A 26583-nucleotide genomic window follows, 5' to 3' on the forward strand; every position below is an offset into this window, starting at 1 on the left:
TCTTTGTCTCTCTCTCTCTCTCCTCTATCTGTCTCTCACTCATCTCTCTTTCTCTCACCACCCATCTCCTTCACCATCTTCACCACTATTGCAAACGCCATTCCACTACCACCATTATTACCACTGTCACCACTTCACCTCTACGACTACCATTACTACTACCATTGCCACCACTACCATTACTGCCACTACTACTACCATTACCTCTCATTCACCCTTGCCACTTCATCTACTCTACCACTACCACAACTTCACCACTAATCTCCTTCGCTAACACCACCACCACCACCACCACCACCACCACCATCATCTCTTATCCACCACCTTCACCATTACTGCCACTACTACTATCATTACCTCTCCTTCACCCTTGCCACTTCATCTACTCTACCACTACTATCATTAACACCACCTTCACCCCTCCCCACCTTTTTTTTTTTTTCTATTCCCGCTCGGCGGAGGAGCAGCCGAAAGGGCAAACGAGCCCTAGCAGTCACGTGAACCAGTCCAAACCCAAACCATGGATCAAACTCTCATCCTTCTCCGCCCATAATACGCCCTCCCTCCCTCCCACCCTCAAACCCCAAATCTAGGGCTATGTTTTGGAGAAGATTGAGTTGTCACCACCACCGACCACCCGCCACCACCATAATACGCCCATAATACGCCCACCATCCACCACCCGTTACCACTATCACCACCATACACTCACTACCACTCACCACCCGCCACCGTCACCGTTACCCACTCACTCACCCACCATCACCACCCGCCACCTACCTGCCACCACCCGCTACACACCTGTCACCACCACCGACCACCCGCCACCACCACCACCACCAGCCACCGTCATCCACCCACCCACCCATCGCCACCACCGTCACCCACCCACCCGCCACCACCACCCACCACACACCTGCCACCACCATCGACCACCCGCCACCACCACCACCACCACCCACCCGCCACCGTCACCCACCCATCCACCCACCACCACCACCACCACCACCACCATCACCCACCCACCACCACCACCCGCCGCCACCACCTACCACCACCTGCCATTCCGCCACCCACCTGCCACCATTGCCCATCACCCGCCACCACCACCACCCACCCGCTACCGCCCACCACTACCCGCTACCCACCACCCACCGTCACCACTTTCCACTGCCATCTTCCGCCGCCACTTGCCATTTCTCATTCTTTTTTATATTTTTAAATTTTGTTAAACATTTTGTCAATTACCAAACGTGTTTGTAGTTTATGTTTTTCTAAAAATAAACAAAAACCAGTTTATAAAATTTTTGTAAATATAAACTGAAAACGTAAACGTTACCAAACAGACCCTAACCATTTCATTTTCAGTTTTCAATTTATATTTACAAAAATTTAAAAAACTGTCATAAAAACTTGTTTGATAATTTTTTTGATTTATAAATGGTTGTCTCAGTTTGTAAATTTGAGGAAAAAATGTAAATTCAAAAAATAAGTTTACGTTGGTTTTTAAATAGAAATTTAAAAATTTTACTAGCAAAATTTTTTTTCAATTAATTTTTTTTTTCAATTAACTTTTTTTTTGGTAAATTATACTAACACCCCCCTGAGGTTTATGTTTATTACAGTTCTCCCCTCACCTTTTGGAAATTACATTTCCCCCCTAAGGTTTAAAGTTTCATTACAGATTTTCCCCTTTAGCAATTTAATTTTTTTAAATACTAATTTTGCCCTCAGTGGATAAATTACATTGACACCCTTCACATTTTAAAAATTAATTACAATCCTCTCCCTAAGGTTTAAAGTAGCATTACCAATTGCCCCATTGGTTAGTATCAGTTACAAAAAAAATTAATTGAAAAAAAAATTTATTAGTAAAATTTTTAAATTTTTGTAAATATAAAAAAGTATCGAACAAGTTTTTATGACATTTTTTAAAATTTTTGTAAATATAAATTAAAAACTGAAAATAATGGTAAAAATATCATAAAATTAACAAATCTATCTAATAAAGCAGAACGAATTTTGAAAATGTGTTAGACACAATTGTCTTACTAGAACATTTCAAGAGTCAGGATTCATTTGTGTATTCACATGAATGGCTCAGATAACCCCTTTAATTTTATATCAATCCTAAATATATACCTTCCCGCCCAAACATGCCTCCTCCTTACCCACGTCTAGGGATGGCAATCTGAAACCGGCCCGACGGTGACCCGATCCCCCGACCCCGAATTCAGTGGTTATTTACCGAAAAATATCCCCTACGGGCCGGGAATGGTATTCAAAAATTCATCCCTGATGATATCCGGGCCGGGGACGGGGATAGGTGTTTCAGACCCGGCCTCGGCCCCGCCCCCCGGCCCCGGCACCGCCACCGCCCCGCTTAGTCCCCTAGCTGAAATTACGATTTTGTCCCTGGATATATATATGCTTGATTTTTGTTTAGGTTGACACAGACACACACATTCAACCTCCCACATACGGCGCTCCTCCCTCTCTCTCACACTCACCGCTGGTCTCTCCCTCTCTCTTTGATCTGTCACCGCCGCGCCTCCCTCCTCACCGACGGCGATCCTCCGTCACCACCGAGCCTCCCTCACCGCCTCACCTCTGCCGTTTACCGTTTTACCTCCCCGTCTCTCTCTCTCTCTCTCACACACACACACACGACGACGGGGCTGTTGCTCTCTCCCTCACCGCGGATCCTCCATCACCGCCGCTGCTCTCCTCCGTCACTGCTCAGTGCTCTCTGTTTAGGTATCTCTCTCTCTTTCTCTCTAGGGATTTTGATCTAGGGTTTATATATATGTCTATATTATATATATATATATATATACATCTGAGTGTATATAGGGTTTCGATCTGAGTGTATATATATATTTCGATATAGGGCTTCGATCTAGGATTTTCTTCAAACTCTTTTTTTTTTCCTCTAAATTTATTTATTATATATATATATAAATATATCTGTTTATATATTTTTATTTTAGATCTGTTTATTTTTAGATCTGTTTATAAAAAAAATTTATTTATTTTAGATCTGTTTATAAAAAAATGTATTTATTTTAGAATCTTTCATTTTGAATGCCTTGAAGCCTTCAATCTGCAGAAATTGATTCAATTTTACTTTAATCCCATTCGAGAACAAATTGTATCTTTAATCAGTTTCTGAATGAGTATGAACATATTACTGGGATGATAACTTTGGTCTACATGAATGCTGCAACAATGGACAACATTAAGAGCTTGTGAAAGTCTGGGATTTGAGACAGAAAAATCTCAACAATTCCCAACCCAATCATGTATGGGTTATTGGAAAAACTGCATTGAGCTTCACGACTTCTAATGTGATAGCAATTTGACTTTTTTATGGCCCTGAAAAACCATCACATTTCATAGTTATATATTATATGAACATTTCATTTCTTTTTTTTTATATAGATAAATTACACTGCTGGCCTAAACTATGCTTACTTGGAGCATTCATGGTAATTTTGCTCCCTCTCTGTTGTATTTCACATTCGGAGCAAATCGTGATTTCCCTTCAAATCTCAGGTTCTAATGCTCCCTCTCTCTCTTTCTTTATGATTACGGTCAACTGTTTTGTCAATGGCATGCTTGCTGCAGGCATATGAAAATTAGGGAGCTTATGCATATGTTTAATGCAATTGATTGGCATATGCTATATGAAAAGGCTAATTTTCTAGAATTAAAAATTTAGAACAGCATTAAATGTTTGAAAATGCCCTCATATTGCTCAATCACAAGCCATTCAACAGTCCATGACTGTGGAATTAAAGGCAAGGTAAGGACCCCTATCTTATCCCTCTTTTTCATAGATAAAATACTTCATTAGAATGTACCAAAGGTGTGCAACCCATGTACACAATATGCATGCACTGTCTATACCAACATTACACAAAAAAGTTTAAATATATATATATTTTTTTAATACTCAATCTGCCATGCTTTATTCTTTTAAGAATATATAATGCCTTCTTATAATGAATTTGATGAATGTGCCATGAACGAGATTTGGGAATCTGTTGTGTATATATATTTTTGGTTTTCTCTGTTGATGCATTACTGAAGTGTTATTGCTAATTTTTTAAATGACTAAGTTTTTTAATGATGAACCAGTCTATCGATTCAATTGATTATTTTATAGGTGTTTTTACTTAGATGGTCAATGTCATATATATGTAAGTAATACTTCGATTGGAGCTGGATTAAAAATGATGGATCATAAAGGATCATAAAGGACATTTTCATAGATTCGTAACAAAAATTCATAATTTAATCGTCTTATTAAATTTAGTAATTTTCATGTTCTTTTATCTCAGTATGTTATATTTAACCTTTGTTTGATTGTTGGTTTTTGAAAGATAAATTCGGACACATTGTTATTTTAGGCTCAATTTGAATTGGGGATTTTATATATATATATATATATATACATATCTCTATTAGATCTTAAATTCAGTGTTGAAAGAAGTTTTTATTTATTTTCATAGATTCGTAACAAAAATTCATAATTTATAACATGAAATCAGTTTGTAATGTAATCAGGATGGTTCGTAAGTAAGACTTTTCTTATGGTGTGCCCCTTCATAACTACAACACAACCACAGTTGTTCGTAACTGACACCACAAAAATTGCTGCTTTTCTTATGATATGGATTGTGTATAGTAGTTGGAACTTTTTTATTTGCCCGTGGTTTTCAAAAGTGAAGCATATTAGGATTCGCTTGCTTCTTTTTGTTCTAAAGGAGGTACATCTTTGTGTTTTACTAATTAGCTTTTCATACATTGGTTTTTGTCAAAAGGATTTTGTTGGATATGGAAGAACAAAAGAAAGTTTTCACAAAAGTTGAGCAGCTTCGCCCTCAAGCTGAGGGACTTAATCTCACAGTAAAAGTTGTTAATTCAAAGATGATACTGCCTAAGGGTCGTGCCAATGGAAATCAAGGACGCCAAATGCGACTTGCTGAATGCTTGGTAGGTGATGAGACAGGAATGATTATCTTCACTGCCAGAAATGATCAAGGTTTGTGCTTTGATACAACTGCTTACGCTTGAGCTTATATATTTATTCCATATTATCTTCCTGATGCTATTTTTTTTCCCCCAATGATATCTCTGATTCTCTATACATGTCATACATCACGTGTTATGTGTACCCATTTTTTTTAATGTATTTTTTGTTTGTTGGATGATATCTGTAATTGTGAAATGTAATAAATATATGGAATTGCAGTTTATAAAGGTAAAAATGGCCAATTGAGTGTTAACATTTTTCTCAACATTGTGTAATGCAATAAGGCCTCATCTTCAAAGGATTTTAATGAGTTATTCTGGTTACATGCTAGAAGCTTCAAGCTTCTCAAATGCAATTCAACTCTTGATGCTATTTTAATTGAAACTTTAATGATTTTGAGGAAACTTAGTTATTTTACGTTCTCTTGATGAAATACTGATTGTGTTTGTTTAATCGTCTTATTAAATTTAGTAATTTTCATGTTCTTTTATCTCAGTATGTTATATTTAACCTTTGTTTGATTGTTGGTTTTCGAAAGATAAATTCGGACACATTGTTATTTTAGGCTCAATCTGAATTGGGGATTTTTTAAATTCACTGTTGAAAGAAGTTTTTATTTATTTTCATAGATTGACTACACTGCCTGTGGTTTAGTTGGATTCTTGGCACGATCAAATTCATATCCAACATGATCTTATTTTATATAGTTACAAGTTTTCAGAATATATTAAATATTTTAGTTTTTTATAAGGTAGGTAATGCGAAGTGGGTATTGGTTGACCTGTTTACCAAAAAATAGATATTTGGTTGCATAGTTTTGACTGCTCTTTAGTGTGTAAGAAGCTATATGTGAGCTGAATTATCACTACCAAGAAAAGGAAAAAGAAAAAAGAACTGAATTATCACCAAAACTATTTAATCATTGATGGAAACTTTCAGTGAAACAATCGGACATTTTAGTGAAATTTTAGTTCTGTTTGTGAATCATAGGTCACTATTGTTACGTTCAGTGTTGCAGTGATGACAAGAACTTACCCCGAGGACTCTGGGGAACGTAAGGAGCTCAATCTTCTCCAAAACATAGCAAGCTACGTGACTTTTATCATTTGCAACTAACAGTTGCACGCAAATTGATATAACTAGAGGGCACCATGCGTCTTGTAGCCTAATTGGTACATAAATGCTACACCCAAAGTAAAATGGGTGTTTCGAGCCTCACTAATTGGTACGTAGTTTAATGTGATGTATGATGCTCGTAATAACGATGCGAAGAAAGGACATGAAAAGCTTGAGGGAAAATGTGCTTTTTATTGTTGAATTACATTAGATCCAACACAATTTTGCTGTTTAGTGTAATCATTGTTTGGTCAGTGGTGGGGTTTGAGTTTTTGTTCATAAATTTGTTTACTACGAAATGTGAACTGATTGAGGTTAACCATTGTCTTCAAGTCCATGTCTAACTCGACCATCACCACCATAATTATTGTTGTCAGCTATAATCCTCCTCAAAATAATATTTGTAAGTCATAACTCAGTCTCATTCTCTCTTATAGGCTGAGTTGATATAGTTGTGGTAGACTGGTAGTAATTTAAACAAGAATTTTGTCAGCTGGAAATTATATTCTTTTTGTTGCTGTTAAAAAAAGGAAAATACAGGGTGTTTCATTGGGAGTATGTGCAATAAAAAAATTTCAGTATGAATGAATATGGGATAAATGTATGGAAACTTCGAAATGATACACCAAATTTTCTCCTTTTATTTAGTATAGTATAGATGTACATATTAATGTTCTTTTTCTTTTTATGTTTAGTTGTTTAATTGGTTTGGTACTTTGATTTCTCTTTGTACAGCTGTTGAGTATCTTTAGAATTAGATTCAGAACAAGACTGAACTGCTATGTTGATGGAATAAGTTAAAAAAAATTTACCTTGTTCTGTGAAGTTTAAAATTTGTTGAGACCCATTACATATCATTTTGGCTACATCAGTTTGATTTATTTATATTTATTTATTTTTTAAATTTAAGAATATGACTATAAAACAACCACCACATAACTATACTAATAAATAAAAATTCAGACTATAAAACAACCACCACATCCTCTTAGACAGCAGGCAACATCAGATCATTAAGCACCAGCAAAATGGCAAGCAACAACAGACAACAAGCTTCAGCAAGAAGGTAACAACAGCAGCAACAGCAGTAGCCAGTAGCACAGAACCTAATTTTGGAGAAGCTATGAGTATGGAAGGTGTCACTGCCATATTTTGGTGTTTCTATTGAAGAATATGTGTTTCTACCACACCGACTCTGGTTAAATGATAAATTTGATTTTGTTTGGAAGCAGGTTAGTTGAAAAGACCACACAGCTGAACAGTGAGAAAATGCAGAAAGAAATTGAAGTCCAGAAACTTATGGAAGAAAATGTGAGGTTGACCACTCTACTTGACAAAAAAGAGGCCCAGCTCTTGGCCATGAACGAACAATGCAAGGTGATGGCCTTGAGCGCTTTGAATATTTAGTTTGGTAGTAGGGTCTTGATTGCATGTTGCCTTAATGTGTTTTCTGCTCGGCCCACTTGCTGACCTTCATTGGGAGTCGGCAAATAATATTGGGCAAAAAAATCTGCTTTCTTGAATGTACCATTGATTTCCAACTTAACCTTCACATGTATCAATCAACTGAGTTGTTCTTAATTTGTTAGAATCTCACACTAATAAATTAATATAACTAATATTTGTTTACACACATAAATGTTATGTCCAGGTTCCAGTGGATCTTGTCATTGACAATTCTGTTCAGGTTGATGTGGCAGGAAGTGAATGCAATGCAGGCAAATATGGGGCTTGAATTTCAGAGAAACAAGGAGAGGTTTGTTTTTCTGAAGTGGGGTTCCAATGTTTTTCACAATATGCTCATTGTTCCTCCTGGTTCTGGTATTGTCCACCAGGTAAGACTTTGGCATCATTAGTGCATCAAGGGTATTTCTATATCAAGATGTTATACTGTTGTTAAAGGAAAATTCTCATGGCAAGGTGCAATAATTTGCCCTTAAGGTGGTATGAATGGTTTACTCTTAAAAGGGCCAAAACATTAGATAGGTATAGGCTCAATACATGAGGTTTGCAATGTTTAACTATTTATGGGGCTTCCAGAGTAAAGCCACATTTACCTCTAGCCTCTTGTAAATCATAGTCCAAATTTTCTCATTTTTTTAGCACTATAATATTATTTGGTAGGTTTGGCATTTAGCAAGTGACTCTGGTAATTTTCAAGTTAATCTTGAATACCTTGGATGGGTTATTTTCTACAAAAATGGCATTCTGTACCCTGATAGCGTGGTTGGAATTGATTCCCATACAAATATGATTGCTGGCTTAGGAGTTGTTGGCTGGGGAGTTGGAGGAATTGAATCTGAGGCTACAATGCTTCGCTATGTATTTTGAGATAATAATGTATTTTCTTTATGATTTTCTATACGCTTGTGCCAATTGTTAGTGTTTGCAGTTATTCTTTGGTAGATAGACATGCATGAAATGGGTAGCTGTTTTTTCTTCTTTTTCCTCCAAAGGTGCAAAGAAAATGCAGCTTCTGCTTCTTTAAAACCTGCTGCTGGTGCTGGTGATAGTAACTGCAATGTATCTCCCCCCCCCCAAAAAAAAGAGTAAATTCTTGAGTTTTTATTTATTTATTTATGGGTACCTAGAATTATGGTTCAACAGTAATAATAATATATATTCACAAAAAGATCGTACACAAGCTGTATTGAAATTTATCATTTTTAAATATTGTGCTCATTAGTGACCTTCTAATTACAATGTCATTGACACTGAGCTGCTGTGGCATCTAATTGTTAACAGGGAAGGTACTTCCAAAAGAATTAAGATCAAGCAAAAATAATTAATGTTTCTATTTTGGTTTGCTGAATTAACTTTTTAGTTTATTCATATGCATCAGCGGTTTCTGGATTAATTTGTGTTTTTATTTTTCAGGTCAGAATTTTTTTGGAGAGATGCAAAATATGGTCCAAGAATTAAAGAACTTAGGTTGCGTTTGGTTGTATTTTGTAAATGTGATTTGAGAGTATGAGTTGTATTTTGAGTTTGTGTGTTGTAGAATTATGATTTGAGTGTATAAAATTTGTTTGATAAAGAGTTTTAAAAATAGTTTTGGAAAAGAGATTTGATTTGAGTGGGGAATTGCTGATGTGATATTTTATATGTGATACAAAAATTTACAACTCCTAACTAAACATACAACTCAAAATTATTTTAAAGCACATTAAAAATTAAAAAAATTTCAGAAAATATTTTTCCCAATTATATAAATCAATTCAAAAAAAAAAAAATATCTGTACAACAGAGGACATCCGGGTGGATGTCCCCAAGGACGTCCGGGTGGTAGTCCCTAGGGACGACCGGGCGGTCTTCCCCTGGCCAAAAAATATACAAGAAACGCACAGAATAGACAGAGCTTTCGGCAGAGTTTTGGAAAATTAATTCCAAAACTCTTACCAAACATGGAGCTGAAACTAACATGTAGAATCACATTTCAAAAGCACAACCAAATACAGCCTTAGTTTTTTTAAGTTTTTTCATTTTTTAATATATGTAAGCACAGTTAATTTTTTATTATTTAATTCCTTTGTATATACTTTTGAATATTTAATTTTCATTTATGAAATATATGACGTTATTCTATTCAATATGTGGTTGTGATTCAAAATATAGTATATAGTGTGTATTACATTATTCAAATGTGCATACAAAAATAATATTGATTATTTTTCAATTATGTAGCACCTTTTTTTTTATCACAGATTTTATTAGTTATTAATCACACTTAAAAGATGTGATCTAAATGTTATTAATCACACTTAAAAGATGTGATGTAAATATTTTTAATCACACTTAAAATGTGTGATCTAAATGTTATTAATCACACTTAAAAAGTGTGATTAAAAATGATCATTTTTAATCACACTTCTAAAGATCACACTTAAAGGGTGTGATCAAAATATTTTTAATCACACTTAAAAGGTGTGATCTAAAGTTTTTAATCACACTTAAAAGGTGTGAACTAAAGTTTTTAATCACACGTAAAAGGTGTGATCTAAATATTTTTAACCACACTTAAAAGGTGTGATCTAAATATTTTTAATCACACTTAAAAGGTGTGATTTAAATGTTTTTAACCACACTTAAAAGGTGTGATCTAAATATTATTAATCACACTTAAAAGGTGTGATGAAAGCATTTTTTAATGACACTTAAAAAGTGTGATTAAAAATGACCATTTTTAATCACACTCCTAAAGACCACACTTTAATAAAACTTAAAAGGTGTGATTAAAAAACATACATCACACTAAAAAAGTGTGATCTTTATCTATATTTGTAGTAGTGTCAATGTTTCGCGGCCAAGCCTTATCAAGCTCCATTGCCAGCTGATAGCTATCCTAAAATTATGAATGAAATATTTCAGCAAAGATTGTAATGTTACAGAAATTGTAATGTTTATTTGCTTCTTAGAAAGATGAATTTTGTACAAAACAATAAAATAATTAATGCGAGAAACTATATAATAATGAGATAAGTCTGGACATTCAACACTAGAGTAATATAAGAATAATGCAAGTCTAGGGGGTATATATATTTCTGACTTAGTAAAGAGAAAATTAAGTACTTGTGACATCATAGAATCCTCAGTGAGGCAAAGATCTAGCAAACATAACGTAGATCAAACAATAACTAATTTGTTATAATATTCCCAACTTTTCATCTAGAGCCAAACACACTCCTATGTTAAACTCCATTTAGGATATCTAAACCCAACTCCAAACTTGATGGTAGGTGTGACCAAACACCCCATTTCAAAAAAAAAAAAAAAAAAAAAAAATAGAAGTGCAGATTTTTTTTCTTCATTGTCTTCATTCTTCATTCTCTAACTTCTCTCTACTTTCTCTCTCATTTTCCTTTACTTTCTTGGAGGCCAAACACCACACCTTTGCTCTACCCTTACACCACCACCTTAACCCACCATCTCCACCACCTCCGGCCACCTTATCTCGCCGGAAAAAGGGTCCGGTCGGCCACTCCTTAAATCTATCCGAAAATAACACAATAGAAGCACCAACACTAGATTTTTCTTAATCTTTTGAAGAATCAAAGCGTGGGGTTTATTTTCTTGATGGATTAGAGGCTTGTAATTGGTAAGAATCTTTCTCTAAAAGTTTAGTTTAAGGTTTTACATATTTTGAGTTAGAGATGATGAAATTTTTGTGTTTTAGATCTATTATGATTTGGGGTTTGATTGTTGAATTTTGTACTCTCAATTAGTTTCCATGAATGTTTTACATGTTAAAAAAAAAAATGGTCAATTTGATGGTTGATTTGGAGATTAAGATTTTGGGCTAATCTAGGGTTTGAATGTGATGTAAAAATTGGGGATTTTGGTGTTAGGGAATTTATATGTTGAAATTGATTTGATAAATGGTGGATTGGGTATCTCTATGTTCTATGGAGAAATTTTATAAGTGATTGAAGAGATTTTACTTAAGTTGTTGAGTTTATACAAAAATGTTGATTTTTGACTTTTGTAGTAAATTGATGGTGGTATTGTGCATATAAATTGATTGGATATTTAAAAAGTTACTAACTCAAAGATGTTCAAAGGATGGGTGTTATCGAGATTGGATAAGTTATTTGTTTGGGTGACTTAAAATTGGAGGAGTTCTTTAGCTTGCCATTCCTTAGCATAATTTTATTTAGGATCATTTTTGTAGATGTTGTAATTTTCATTGAAAGCTTTTCCTAATTTGAGATCCTATTTACTAATTGTTAGGATTGGAGGAAGGCATCTCTACACCTCTTGGAAATTAATTTGTAGAGTTTCAAATCTACACTTTTGCTATTTTTGAAGGTGAGTATACTTACCATGGAAATTACCTTACCTCTATCTTTATTACAAAGTTTGAAAATAATTTTTGAATTAAAGGAAGTGAATGATATATTTCATCATGATATATGTATAAAAAGAAAATCTATAAATTTATTGAGGCCAAGGGTTGAGTTTTAATAAAGATATGATTTCATTTGTATAATGAAGCATTAATTTTTTTTTTTATGAGAATTTATTTAAGTTGAGTCTTTCAAATTTTATGATGATGATGATTGAATGACAGTGAAATGTTATGTGAGGGTATTTATTTTATTGATCATATAACCGAATATAGCCTTTGGGGCCACAAGGGCCAAAATGCTTTGGGGTCCTGGGGACCGAAATGTTTTAAGGACCATAAGGGTCGTTGTATGTATAAGGGGTCCCGGGGACCGAAACATTGAAACAAGAATTAAAGTGCGACGATGACATGAGCTATGTTCCTATGGTTATGTTTTGGGTAACGGTACCGTCACCACCTAAGTCGCGAGGTAACGCGACCCTAAGGCTATGCAGTGGATTGTATGATGGACAGGAAATCTTAATGTATTGAAAAGATATATTTTTGTTTACTTTCATTATCCAAATGTATTTTTTTCTGCCTTGTGAGATTCCTTGGAAAAATCTTGATAACGTTTTATGAAAATTGTATTTCATCATTTTTATTTTTATTTTGTATAAATTTAAGTCCAATTAAGCTCTTATGTTTAGTATCTTTATTTTGAACCCTATTGGTAGGAGCAAGTTTTATAACTCCATGGTATTGGTATACTCATTGGGCTTTAGCTCATTCTTTTAAATAATTTTTTTTCAGATTCATAGACTTTTGTGTGGCTCGCCTCAACTTGGAAGACTAGAATTTTTTTGAAGGATCACAGGTGGGCATCTTGTGGTTGAGGTTTTGCTTATGATCATTCTAGAATGTAAGCTTACCCTTTTTCTTTATGACGGAGGTTGATTGTAAATATTGCTTATGAAGTTGGATGTATTGATGGATTCGTGATTAGTATGTATGTATTATTATTATTTTTTTTTGGAGGAAATGCTTGGGAACTATCTTGTAGCATGATAATACTTTTTGTCTTTGAATAGATCATCTCATATATGTTAGGCAATTGAAAGGTCTTATGCACTTTTGGTGATGTGGTGATGTAATGTAAGAATTATACAGGAATTGTGGTGTAAAGGTGTTATAGCGTTTGAGGTGCAGCCTCTTGGCAGGGTTTTGTCTTGCCAAGATTGGGTCGTTACATTTGTACCTTAATGGCCATGCATCCACCTTGACCCAAATTGGGCTGCATTGCATGGACAGAGTCCCCAAGTAAGGTTACACGACCCTTTCCCTAGTTAAAAGTTGGTGCAGTCATATATGTCCTGTCGAAGAATTGCATTTTCATCAGTGGCAAGCAACAGATCTATCACATTATCACACCAACCCTCAAATATCTTCAACAACCTTTGCTTTTTACCTAATATTTAAATATGATACAGAACATCCTCATCATCATCAATATCTTTGTCCTGACTATTTGAGAGTGCTTACACAAAACTTTCCAAATGCCAATTATTCTAAATGGCCAATCCTCTGTTAAAATTGCATGTTTAGAATCCAAAAAATAAATACAGTAGATAACAAAAATATCAACAGTGGAATATCTACCAATGGAACCATCTACACCACCGGGTGGTTCATTGTGAAATGCATACCGCTGCATCTTTCCTGCACCAACATCTGAAGACATGAAGTATTGTTTGTGACCCAAAAATACTCGGTACCTTCAAAAAGAGAAATTCTAAATATGAGCCTCTCCCCTCAAGACGTAAGGTATAGAATAAAGAAGACTATGAAGATATATATATATATATATATATAACCTATAAAGCAACAAAATAATGAAATATTAACATACCCAGTAGTCTCAATATCAGCAGGCACAAAATCTGCAATACCAATGTAACAAGTGTAGCTTGAATATGTGGCTTCCGTAAATTCAAACAAAATTTTCCTCACCTGTTCAAGAGGAATGAGTATCTATAACTTTCACACTACACAGAAAATCTATATAACATTTTCTAGACACCAAAGGAAGAGCACAACATTTGCAATCTTCCACTTTTTGATGAATTTCTCCAAAAAAATTGCTCATTGTGGAAATTAAACAAGGTAGTTTCTTGAAACTTCCAGGAGTATAAAACGAACATATACACAAAAAATGGGGAACTTTTAGTACACTAGGTACCTATGGCCAATAAGGTTAGGCTTTTTTGGCATAAATCATCTCCAAAAAATTGTTAACATACATCACCGCCCCAATATCAGCATAATGTGCAATTTTATATTTGCAAACATTATGATGTTTCTTTCAAAAACAATTTTCAAAACAAGCTTTTATGTTTAAAAACACTTCCTAACAGTTGCAGGTGGTTTCATTGATATTAAAAAAAATAAAAAATAAAAAAGTTATAACTAGCATTTCAATCTTCAATTTTGTCAAGCAAGATTCAAATATTAAATCCACACAATTTCCAGCTAACTTAACATAACACCCGAGACAATCCCTAGGAGAATTAACAGTGTCATTGACTCAAACAAATTCACATAAAAATGAATTACGCGCATATTAGTCATAATTAATCTATGTTAAACAGAATTGATATGAAGTAAGGTTGAGGGATAGCTTCAATATTACAATACAATTACATGTTTACATATATATCAACCACTTAAGTTATGACCTTTACTGTTTGATAAATGGCAATTGAATTGGCATTTTTTTTTTCTTGGTTTATTGCCCTTACATGGTGGCAGTAGAATTGAATAAATTTATTATTCACATTCTGCCAGTGTATAAAATAAAATAATTTTAGATGAGCTGATGTAGCATAGTTTGCAACATTGTTGACAGAACTGGTTATTAGTAATAGCTTCCTCAGAGTTTCCATAATATGAATTCCTATGCAGTTTATCAAACAGTAAAGCATTTCTACCCAGCAACAATGAACTTTGTTCTAAATATGGATTCAATTCAATTAGAAAACCCTTAAAAATTATAAATTAAAAAAAAAAAGCTTAATCTCTTGCGGACCAAAATTTCCAAGGAGCACATTGTAAAATTGTTCCAAAAATTACAAAAATCAAACCTATACAGCACTTTAGATCTTTCATATATGCGTTTGTGTATATATATATGCACAAACAAAAATAAAATAAAATTAGATACATATAAAAACATACAAACAAAATCGGAGAGAGAGAGATTACGAGCAAGTGGATCTGTTACGAGCTAAAATATTTGTTGAACCAAAAAATGCCTCATTCAATCGATTACAGTGATACATGTGTTGTGAGATGTAATTTACACCGTTGTGAGATGGTGATACTGTTGTAATTTACACACTGTTGTAATTGAACAACACATATCGGTGATACATTACATGGATATATATATATATATATAGAGAGAGAGAGTACGAAGAGCAGAGAGGAGAGCAAGATTACAAAGAGAGACAGACAGTTGAATCGATTAATGTTTCAATTTACACATTACAAATTAATCGATGAAGATGTGTCAAACATTACAGAGAGTAAGATTTGAGCGATGAAGATGAATCGATGAAGATGTGTCAAACATTACAGAGAGAGACAAAGAGAAGTGTTTAGGCTTCCCGATTATGAGTCTCGATTATGGATCGATCGAAATCTTCACCAATAGCAGATTGAAATCTTCAAATCTTCATCAACAATCGATCAAAATCTTCAAATCTTCATCAAAGTGAGAGTCGGAGCAAGAGAGACAGTGAGATTCGAGCGAGAGACATTTTGAGAGAGAGAGAGAGAGAGAGAGAGAGATTTGGGAAATAAGGAGAAAAAAAAAGGGGGACGTGTCAAGTTTTTCATGATTTGGGGGTTTTTTATTTTTTATTTTTAAGAACACGATTGGGTCAATTAGAAAGAGATTTTGACGTGAAAATTGATTTTTTGCGACCGCAAAACAAATGGTCGCAAAAAAATAGACGCAGAAAGTCATATTTCTAGTAGTGATTCTATATTTATTTTGTCATGAGATTTGATTTTAAAAATGACTATCCTAATAAATTTCATGTTTAGTTAAGAAATTATGAAGAAGAATAACTTGTCAAAAAACCATTTTATCCTTTTGAATTATTTATAATAGCAATACTAAATTTGAACTATAATTCGTTTTATTTTATTTGAAGCATATTTTATTTTATTTTATTAAAATCACTTTAAATTTTATTTAGACACGACATTAACAATACATTTCTATTTATGGTTTTGTTAATAAAAAAAAAAGTAAGAGAAGACTATTATATATTACGAGATTAATTCGCTTGGCATAAAAAACCTGGGCTAAAATAGTCATAAAAGACAAAATAGACTAAAAAGCTAATAAGACAAAACATTACATCCAAACCATAATCATTTCATTTTTTTTCTCACAAAAGTCAAAGAACCAAAAAGTTTATTTTAAACGAGATTTTTTAGTCCCAAGCTAAAATAGTCAAAAAGTTAAAAAGTCAACCCACATCCTAAATGAAGGCTAGCACATGTTTACAAAAAATCCAACGTATTAAAGAAAAAAAGAAGAAGAAGATGTTATATATTAATTTACACAATATATTTTCTTTTATTATTTTGCTAATACAAGGAAAAAACAAAAAAGGAAAAAAGAAGACAATTAACATTATAAGATTACGCATCCCTAAAAGGAGTTATTACTCATAAATCCCATATATAGAACTTGTATTCCATTTAATCCTATTCATAATGTACAATTCTATTTAGTCATATAGCTTTTAAAAGGACCAAAAAATCCTATCCCCAAATTTGGCAATGGAATCACAATTCAATATGTAGCTTATTTATAGAAACATTTCATTACAATATCTAATCTAATTTATCTTATACACTATGATTTATTTTTTCATTTAGTGTGAATTTTCAAATAATGTAATAATTATAATTGTGAATATTTATACTTTCAACAAATAAAATATTGCGTATTTTTAGAAAGTGTAAAAGTTGATGTAAATATTCACATTTTTTTTTAAATATTCGTTTTTTTCAAACATTCACATTTTTCTTACACATTGAAAGTGTGAATGTTCGCACTTTTAAAAAAAATTACATTATTTTTATTCATAATAAATGTGAACATTCACATATTTTATTCTATAAAATTATAAAAATATTCAAAAACAAATTATGAATTCACACTTTTTACACTTCGAAAATAAGAAACTCACATACAAAAAAAAAATCTTTAAAAAAAGGGAGAAAAGAAAGAACTTGTCTTACTATTAAAATTTAATGTGAAATTTATTTTTATTATTATTATTTTTACATTTCAAATATGTGAAATTTCACACTAATATAAATTTAAATTTTAAAATACTTCAGTTCAAAAACTATGTGAAAATTTTAAAATATGGTTGAAAAATGTGAAATTTTAAAAATTACATTTTCAAATTTAAAATGATGTGAATTTTTTTTTATATATATATTTTAATTTTTATAATTTTATATTCAATTGAGATATTATTTGATAGATCTCATCCAGTAGTTTTCAAAAATATAAATCTTTATCGAAAACAAATGTGTAAATTGAAAGTTATGAAATATTAAAATTTGAAACATAAAAAATAATAGCTACCATATAAGTATGTTGACTATTTATCTAGAGTTGTGCTAGCACATAAATAAACGTAAAAATGTCTAAAATTTTGAAGAAAAAAAATGACTTTATCTTCTAAACAGCTTATATAATGGGATTTTATTAAGAAAAGAACCATGGAACCTAATGGAATATAAGTGCATGAAATAGGATTTATGAGTAAAAATCTCTTATCGGGAGAGGGGTTATCCAACATATGGGGAACTGAGTTATCCGATCGGACTACTAATCCGACTTCTACTTTTTAAACCAAATGTTGGTCTGGTATTATTCATTTTGGTGGACATAAAATCCAATCCCATGGCCTAATGTCAACAAACAAACACCCCCTATGAGTTGCTTCCAAATAGAGGTGGCAAATGGGAGGGTTTGGGCCGGTCAAAACGGATTATATATTTAAAGTAATTCAATCCAAACTTGCCCATTTACTAAATGGGCTTAAAAGGATTGGGTTTGACAAATAAATCCAACCAAACCATTTATTTTCTCTCTCTCTCTTTTTTTTATTTGTTTTGATTTTTTTTGAAAAAATATTTTTTATTTCTTATTTTTGAAAAAAATATGTTTTTTTCAAAAAAAATATTTTTTATTTATATTTAAATTTTTTTTATTTTTTCAAAATGTATTTTTTATTTTTTAGAAAAAAATATTTTTTATTTTTTCTAGAAAGTATTTTTATTTTTATTTTTTTAAAAAAATGTTTAAAATTTTTTAGAGTTTGTAGTAGAAGTGATTCCCATTTGAACGGGCTTAAATTTGTACCCATGTCCAACCCATCACTACAAGAAATGTCACTTTTGGCTACCAAAATATTGGTCGTCAAAAGTCAAATATTTAGTCGCCGAAACGATTTAGCGACCATAATATTTTGTCGCTAAGCTTGTCGTCTTTACCCGTCGGCGATAGTATTGGCGACTAAAAATTGTTTGGTCGCCGAAAGTGACTACATTTGGCTACTAATTTGTGTTTAGTCGGCAAAAGGTATGTTTCCGCCACTAAAGTATTAGTCGTCGAATGAGGCTTTTTGGCTACTAACTTGTTGTGGTCGGGGAAGGTATCACTTTTAGCTATTAAATAATTCGTCGCCGGAAGTACACATTTGGCTACTAATTTGTGTTTAGTCGGCAAAAGGTATGTTTCCGCCACTAAAGTATTAGTCGCCGAATGAGGCTTTTTGGCTACTAACTTGTTGTGGTCGGGGAAGGTATCACTTTTAGCTACTAAATAATTCGTCGCCGAAAGTACACATTTGGCTACTAATTTGTGTTTAGTCGGCAAAATGTATGTTTTCGCCACTAAAGTATTAGTCACTAAAAGTGCTACCATAATTTGAGAATAACTATTATAGACCAAAATATTTGGTGGCCAAATAATTTGAGAATAACTATTTCGTATTTAGCTACCAAAATATTTGGTGGCCAAATACTTTAACGTGTTTTTTTTTTTTTAAAATAAAATTTTCTAAACCACCTGTATCCATTATTAATACAACCTGTACCCTGTATCAACAATATAATCCATCAACGGTAAATATGTTATCAAGCATTCAACAACGTGCACACATTTCAGTTCCAACCATCCAAAAAATTAATATTGATCGTCCACTTATATATATATATATTACAAATTTCATAAGAACCATGTCTAATCCCACGTCAAGAATTTAATTCCATACATAATACTGGAATAACCAAATTAATTGTACACGTAGAACTTCTGTACCACAACAAAAATTATATTTTGTACTGTCACAAAACTATTTTGTACCACGTGCTATGTTAATTTCTACCAAATTAGCTGATATTTACACTACCAAAAAAATATTTTGTACAAACCACTATATGTACGGATAGAGATATAAAAACAATGTGCTCCCGCACTTGTCAACAAAAACATATCCACATTTGCATGTCCAAAAACATCTGCAAAAAAGGGAAAAAAAATCATTAGTTTGGTGCGTGTAGAGGCACTTCTGGATGACATATATATATCGTAATAATTTCAAACATTAAAAGACAAGGAGAGTAATATCTATTAACTAATGCAAGACATCCAAACATGGACTCATCATGAGTTCTTGTTTTAGCTTTTTAATTTCTAAATCTATCTAAGTAAATTTTAGTACTTAAATGTGAAAGTAAATTGTGTAGGTATTACGAAATTACAGAAATTTTAGGTGTACTTACCATTTCATCCAAAAATTATTTGTTATAAAAATGTAAGAGAACCCATCATTAGAGTTTGTCTGGTATCCATAAAACTCACTATGCTTATGCTTTTGTGACCTCCATGAAGCTTCCAGTTACGTTAAAACAGTGCTTTTGTGACCTCCACGGATGGAAATTAATATAGTCTTTTTCTTTATAAAAGATTCTAATTTTCTCGATATAATCATTGAAATTTTGGAAACGCTTTCCTTAAAGAAGAAACTAATTAGTGGGTTTATAGATGTAGATATGCTTCTGTTTGTGAATGAGTAATGCCTTGGGTTCTTTATAGGCTTATGGGGACAAGAGCTATATAAGATTATGCTTACCTATTCTTCCATAACACCATCTAATTTTGATACGTATCTTCAATACTTAGCTTCTTTAGTCCTAAGTTCCCTGTTCTGTTGCTGAGGAATTATCCTCCCATTAGCCAAATCTTGAGGCCATGTTATATATATGAACTGTCTATTGTTCAACTATTGTTGCACATTTTGTAGTGGTGATAGTTAAACTTATCAAATACACAATTGCGCCTAAACCTTAGCTGAACTTTACAAATCCATTGTTCGAATTTCCAAACGATTAGGTCAACAGGATATATCCTTCGTCACATTTAGTTCTTGCAAAATGGTGCCCCCTAAACCCCTTTTTTCGACTAAGTTTATGACATTTTCAACTCTAACTCCCAACGTACTTTTCCTACTTACGTATCGTTTGTCCCTACATGTCACATTTATCACCGGAAAGCTTTCCGTTACGAAAAAACAGTGGTTCGGGGGCTGTTTTGCATTTTCGGCCCCCGAACCTCTTTTTTCGACTAAGTTTATGACATTTTCAACCTTAACTCCCAACGTACGTGTCCTATTTATGTACCGTCTGTCCCTACATGACACATTTGTCACCAGGAAGCTTCCCGTTATGAAAAAATATTGGCTCGGGGGCTGTTTTGCATTTTCGCCCCCCGAACCGTTTTTTTCGACTAAGTTTATGACATTTTCAACTCTAACTCCCAACGTAGGTGTCCTATTTACGTACCGTCCATCCCTACATGTCACATTTATCATCGGGAACCTTCCTGTTATGTAAAAACATTGGTTCGGGGGCTGTTTTGCATTTTCGCCCCCCTAACCACTTTTTTCGACTAAGTTTGTGACATTTTCAACTCTAACTCCCAACGTAGGTGTCCTATTTACGTACCGTCCATCCCTACATGTCACATTTGTCACTGAGAAGCTTCTCGTTACGTAAAAACAGTGGTTCGGGGGCTGTTTTGCATTTTCGCCCCCCAAACCCCTTTTTCCGACTAAGTTTGTGACATCTTCAACTTTAACTCCCAACGTAAGTGTCCTATTTACGTACCGTCCGTCCCTACATGTCACATTTGTCACCGGGAAGCTTCCCGTTACGTAAAAACAGTGGTTCGGGGGCTGTTTTGCATTTTCGCCCCCCAAACCCCTTTTTCCGACTAAGTTTATGACATTTTCAACTCTAACTCCCAACGTTGGTGTCCTATTTACGTACCATATGTATGATTGAAGGCACAAAGCTATATATGTGAAATCACTGTGTAATATTAATTTAATTTCGACATTATGTATGATTGAAGGCACAAAATCTATATGTTTCAAATAACTATATAATATTATCAGATTTCGACATTATGTATGCTTGAAGACAAAATCATCTAGTTTAAGAACATAGTTTCATGTGCAAGATATTACTATCTAGTTACATGCCGATATGTATCCCTATAATGTCACCCACATTTCTTCCTCTGAATACTCCAAAAAAGGCCAAAAGTAAAGTTGCATACAAGTATTAGTTATTATGTTCCCATTATTGATGTTGGAAAATACTTATAGTTGAACTTTAGGCAAATACATACAGAATAAACATAGACATACAGAGTCTATATAAACTAAAATTATAGAATATTTTTACTACCAATGAATAACATCACATAAAAAGAAAAAAAAAATTACAATGTGTACACAGACCACAACTAAGCCCATACCTTTGTTTTTACATGATGGAAAGTTGTTTCAATATGTATTAATAAAGACTAGTGAATCTTAGGTGCTTAATTTATGATTTAATCCAATTAATAAATAAACCAAGCATGGCAAATATAAATAGATAAATGAACCAATTAACACACACACACAAAAAAAAAAAAGGTTTTAAGTTGTTGGATAAGATGGCATTACAGCATGATTACAGGGTTGGCAATTAAGAAACAAGTTTATGACATTTTCAACTCTAACTCAGAACGTAGGTGTCCTATTTTTGTACTGTATGTCCCTACATGTCACATTTATCACTGGGAAGCTTCCCGTTACAAAAAACCAGTGGTTCGGGGGTTGTTTTGCATTTTCGCCCCCCGAACCCCATTTTTCGACTAAGTATTTGACATTTTCAACCCTAACTCCCAACGTACGTGTCCTATTTACGTACCGTCTGTCCCTACATCACATTTGTCACTGGGAAGCTTATCGTCTGTCCCTATTTACGTACGTGTCCTACTTACGTACCCCTTTGTATTTGTCTCCTCCCTTGACAGTTTCAACATATATCATGAACTATAGGAAATAAAACTAGAGACTCATGAGCGTGCAATTTTGTTTTTAATCAAGCAGTGCTATATTTAAGAGGCACAAACATACTACTAAAACAAATTCCAGTTGTGTCAAGAAAAAAAAAAAAAAAAAACTAACCAATCCTATGAATTAAATCATGAAACATTAGCATACATCTATCTATATTTATATATTTTCTTATAATTACAGGTTGACCCAAGCAACAATATATGTAACAATAGCCTATTAATACCAATGAACTAAAATGTTAATTAAACTGGTGAGTGAAGTATTATATATATATACACAAATATCTTAATCATGCATTCATTACCAACCAACTGTTTTTCAATTCTTATTTTATTATTATTCTAAACATGAATAACAGTGGCCTTAAGAACAATGTTATTATCTATTTATACATGCTGGAAGTCCTATCATGCCTCGGAAACAATGTAAATAGGTTTTTTTTTTTTTTTTTTTTTAAATTTATCATGAACTGAAGTCATAGAATTATAATTCACTAAACATGAATGGAATTGCTTTCATGTAATAATACACATGGACATGAACTGTATAGGCATTAATGAAATTGTTCTTACCAAAAAAGCAAACGTCGGATGCCCAACTTAGATTCCCAAGAGTTGTGACAGTTTGGCGACTACGTTATTAAGATGCTCGACCTTTGTATTTGTCTCCTCCCTTGCCTTTTGTCCCTCCTCCCGCTCTTTCAACATCTCATTGGATAATTTAATGCGCTCCTCTCGCTCTTTCAACAGCTCATTGTAACATCTCTCGCGCTCTTCTCGCTCTTTCATTAACTCGTCATGATCTTTTTGCCGTTCCTCACGAAGTGCCTCCACCTCAGCTCGCATTGCCTCCATGTCCTTATCGTGTGCTCGTGATGCAAATATGGTAGAGGGTTGTGGGCCACTCCCAAATCCAAGCAAGTACCTTTTCTTCTGTCCAAGCACTTGTATTGAAATCTCCTCTTGAGTCAATGGCGTCCCCGATTCAATGGCAGTCGCTTGTACATTAACCATCTCTTGCTATCATTGCAAATAAATAAGACGAAAAAAACTTTGGCAACATATATGTATTGTTGGGTACTAAGTACACTAAAATATTGAATATATATATTTCCTTGTCACATACTTACATGCAGCTCACGGCATTTTGGATGGATCCAGTCATTCGTTTTCTTTGACGTGTGGCTGTCCTCATAGAACTTTGGGAAATTCAACTCTCCATTTTTTGCTACCTGTTAACACATCAACGTATAAATCAATAACACTTTAAGCATATTTTTTCAGACAGATTAGTTGCAGACAGATTTGTATGATAACAGAGTTTTTGCAATTAGATTAATAGTTTAGACACATTTCTTTGCAGACAAATTTGTATAGACAAATTTTCAGTAACAAATTTCTGGACAGATTTGGAGACAGATTTTTAGACAGATTTGCAGCCATATTTTCAGACAGATTTGCAGCCAGATTTGGAAATCTGTTGCAGACAGATTTGTAGTTTATACAGATTTTTAGAATTCAAAGAGATTATCATTAACAGATTCATATTTTTCAGACAAATCTTTTGCAGATTTTTTCAAACACATTTGTACCAGAATTCAAACAGATTTAGAATTTTAAAAATCAAAGTATTTGCAGACAGAATTTCCCAGAATGATTTTCAAACAGATTTACCTAGACAGATTTTCAAACAGATTTTCCCAGACAGATTTTGCGAGACAGATTTTGAATGAAAAACAGAGTATAGTCGTTGGACAGATTTTGAATGCAAACATGTGGCAAGGATATCATTAACATATTTTTTTCCACACAGTTTTTATTGCAGACAGTGGATGTTTAGTAACAGAGTTCAACATATGTATATGTATCACAGCATAACATTTTCATATCCAAACAAATATAATGGATTCAAGTTTAAAAAAAATCAAACTCACCATAGCAGCCATTGCGATAGGAAATGAGCGAGACCCATTGGTATGATTGCTCGACAATTGACTCCTATTACTCTTCCCAGCTTTTGACCGTTTCTAAAAATAAGACAAGTAGATAAACAATTTTTTGGTAAATATTAAGGCATATCACATTTTCACATAGATGTATGTACTCTATGTAGTCTATTATTTTACCTGGTGAGATGCATCTTGCCATGCCACATCGATCAAATGCTTCCAATCATCTAAACTCACCCCTACGGGCGGATGAGTATAGATCTCATCACGTGGAAGTCCCTCTAACAATTCAAATTCGTGCTTCAAGGTGTACCTCCAATCTTTGTACAACCCATATGCCTTCTTATTCACAATCTCCTGTGCTTGTAAGTTATTGCGGAAATCGTCTCCAATTTGAAACTTGTCCTACAAGCATAACAAATTGAAATTGTAATCATTAAATAATAGTCTTTCTTATTAGCATACATAATACAATTACATCTTGTGGACAAGTAATATTAGTTACAAGAGCAGCTTGGATGACGACAGCTTTTATAGTCTCATCAAGATCCAGCCATGACTTCACATCTTTCAAAGGGCACAAGGTTCTAATTTGAATTCCTAACTCGTTAGTTGCTGGAGTGGCATACTTGCCAGTCATTGCATTCAACCCCCGATCGATGTGAACATAACATTTTTCTCTTTTCTTGGATCTAATTATTTTTTGTATGCCTTTGCCAAGTGTCGGTCCATGTACACGTAGGGGCTTCGAAGTCCCTGTTAACAAAATAACAACACGAAAATTGCTTATGAGTTTGGCTACAAAAAAAAAATGGCAATGTCAAGTGATAATTGACAAATTTGATACACTTTAATCTTACCTACGCCACTCGGCTGCATTTCGGATGGGGCTTGTGTCTCATCAGAATCAACCATTGGTTGGCTAGTGACATGGTGAGATGGTCCCACATTTGATCAGACGGGGAGAATAGGAGACGGAGCAACGGGTGATCCTAAAGGAATAGCAGCTGGCGAGTCTGTTTCTGGCTGCGTGAGTGTCTTCTTCCGAAGCCGACCAGTCTTTAAGCCAGGAACCATTTTCCAATCTGCAATAACACAAGTAACACTATATACATGAACTAGACAAAAATAATGCTTGATTATTGCAGACAAAACTAATACATGAACTATACAATAACACAAGTAACACCATTTTCCATTTTCCAATCTGCCATGATATGCCTGCTTTAAAATAAATTAGACAAAAATAATTTAGAAGGCATGAACTAACTCAACTAATACATGCTTAATTACATGATTTAGCATGATATACATGAACTAAATTACACAAAAACAATAAAAATAAATAAAACTTCGTCACAGAAAAAGAGTACACCCAAATAATGCTTGATTATTGCACTTTCAAGCTAGAAGAATAAGGAATGGATCACATCAGGGCATCTAACTCTTATATAAAAACGGGAGAGAAGGAATAAGTTAACCGACCTTGAACTGTTTGCTGATCTGTTTAAGCTGATATGTTTGCTGCTGTTGCTGAGTATTTTCTGCTACTATTTGTTGACTTTTGATGTTTTGTTGCCTGCTGCTATTTGTGGAATGTTTTGACTTTGGATCTGTTTTTAGTTCTGGATCTGTTTTGTGTCACATGAATTAACTGGTAGTTTGCTTGTGCGTCCCACACCTTTATCTATCCACAAGCAAAAGAAATATGTAATTGACCAATAAGCATGGAATGATTATAAACTAAATGGTCTGATTATTTTTCAGGCATGAATTACAGTTTGCTCAGTGGTCTGATTAACTACAAATTATGTCCATGCACAGAGGGTGCAATTACAGGTTCAACCACTTGAACTTGGACCACAACATAAGTCCCATAGCTAAATTGCACAATGATGAAAAATATGTGGCTGTTGAAAATAGTAGAAGCTGGAAAAGGATTCATTGGCATATAGCATTGCACAACAATATGGGTACTTCCAAATTAGTTCCATGTTCAATATATATATATATATATCAACAAAATAATAGCAGATGGAGGAGAGAGAGAGAGAGTCATAAGCCCAAGTCTATGGTGTAATGCTAAAGTTGTTTATCAAAGCATATGGCATGCAAAGCATGGTAAATTAATATTGATGCAATGAGA

General features: G+C 33.6%; 2 long non-coding RNA genes across 2 annotated transcripts; both read left to right on the forward strand.

Moving 5' to 3' along the window:
• Nucleotides 1-7439: 7439 nt before the first annotated feature.
• Nucleotides 7440-9742, forward strand: LOC145796991 (uncharacterized). Its single transcript, XR_014337857.1, has 4 exons — nucleotides 7440-7531; nucleotides 7806-7989; nucleotides 8421-9085; nucleotides 9619-9742. It is a non-coding gene; the product is annotated as an uncharacterized LOC145796991 (long non-coding RNA).
• A 1226-nt stretch (nucleotides 9743-10968) lies between these two features.
• Nucleotides 10969-13073, forward strand: LOC114271045 (uncharacterized). Its single transcript, XR_014337858.1, has 2 exons — nucleotides 10969-11249; nucleotides 11882-13073. It is a non-coding gene; the product is annotated as an uncharacterized LOC114271045 (long non-coding RNA).
• Nucleotides 13074-26583: the final 13510 nt, after the last annotated feature.

Source organism: Camellia sinensis, chromosome 8, assembly GCF_055761805.1.
Source record: "Camellia sinensis isolate YWXY chromosome 8, ASM5576180v1, whole genome shotgun sequence".
Lineage (NCBI taxonomy): Eukaryota > Viridiplantae > Streptophyta > Magnoliopsida > Ericales > Theaceae > Camellia > Camellia sinensis.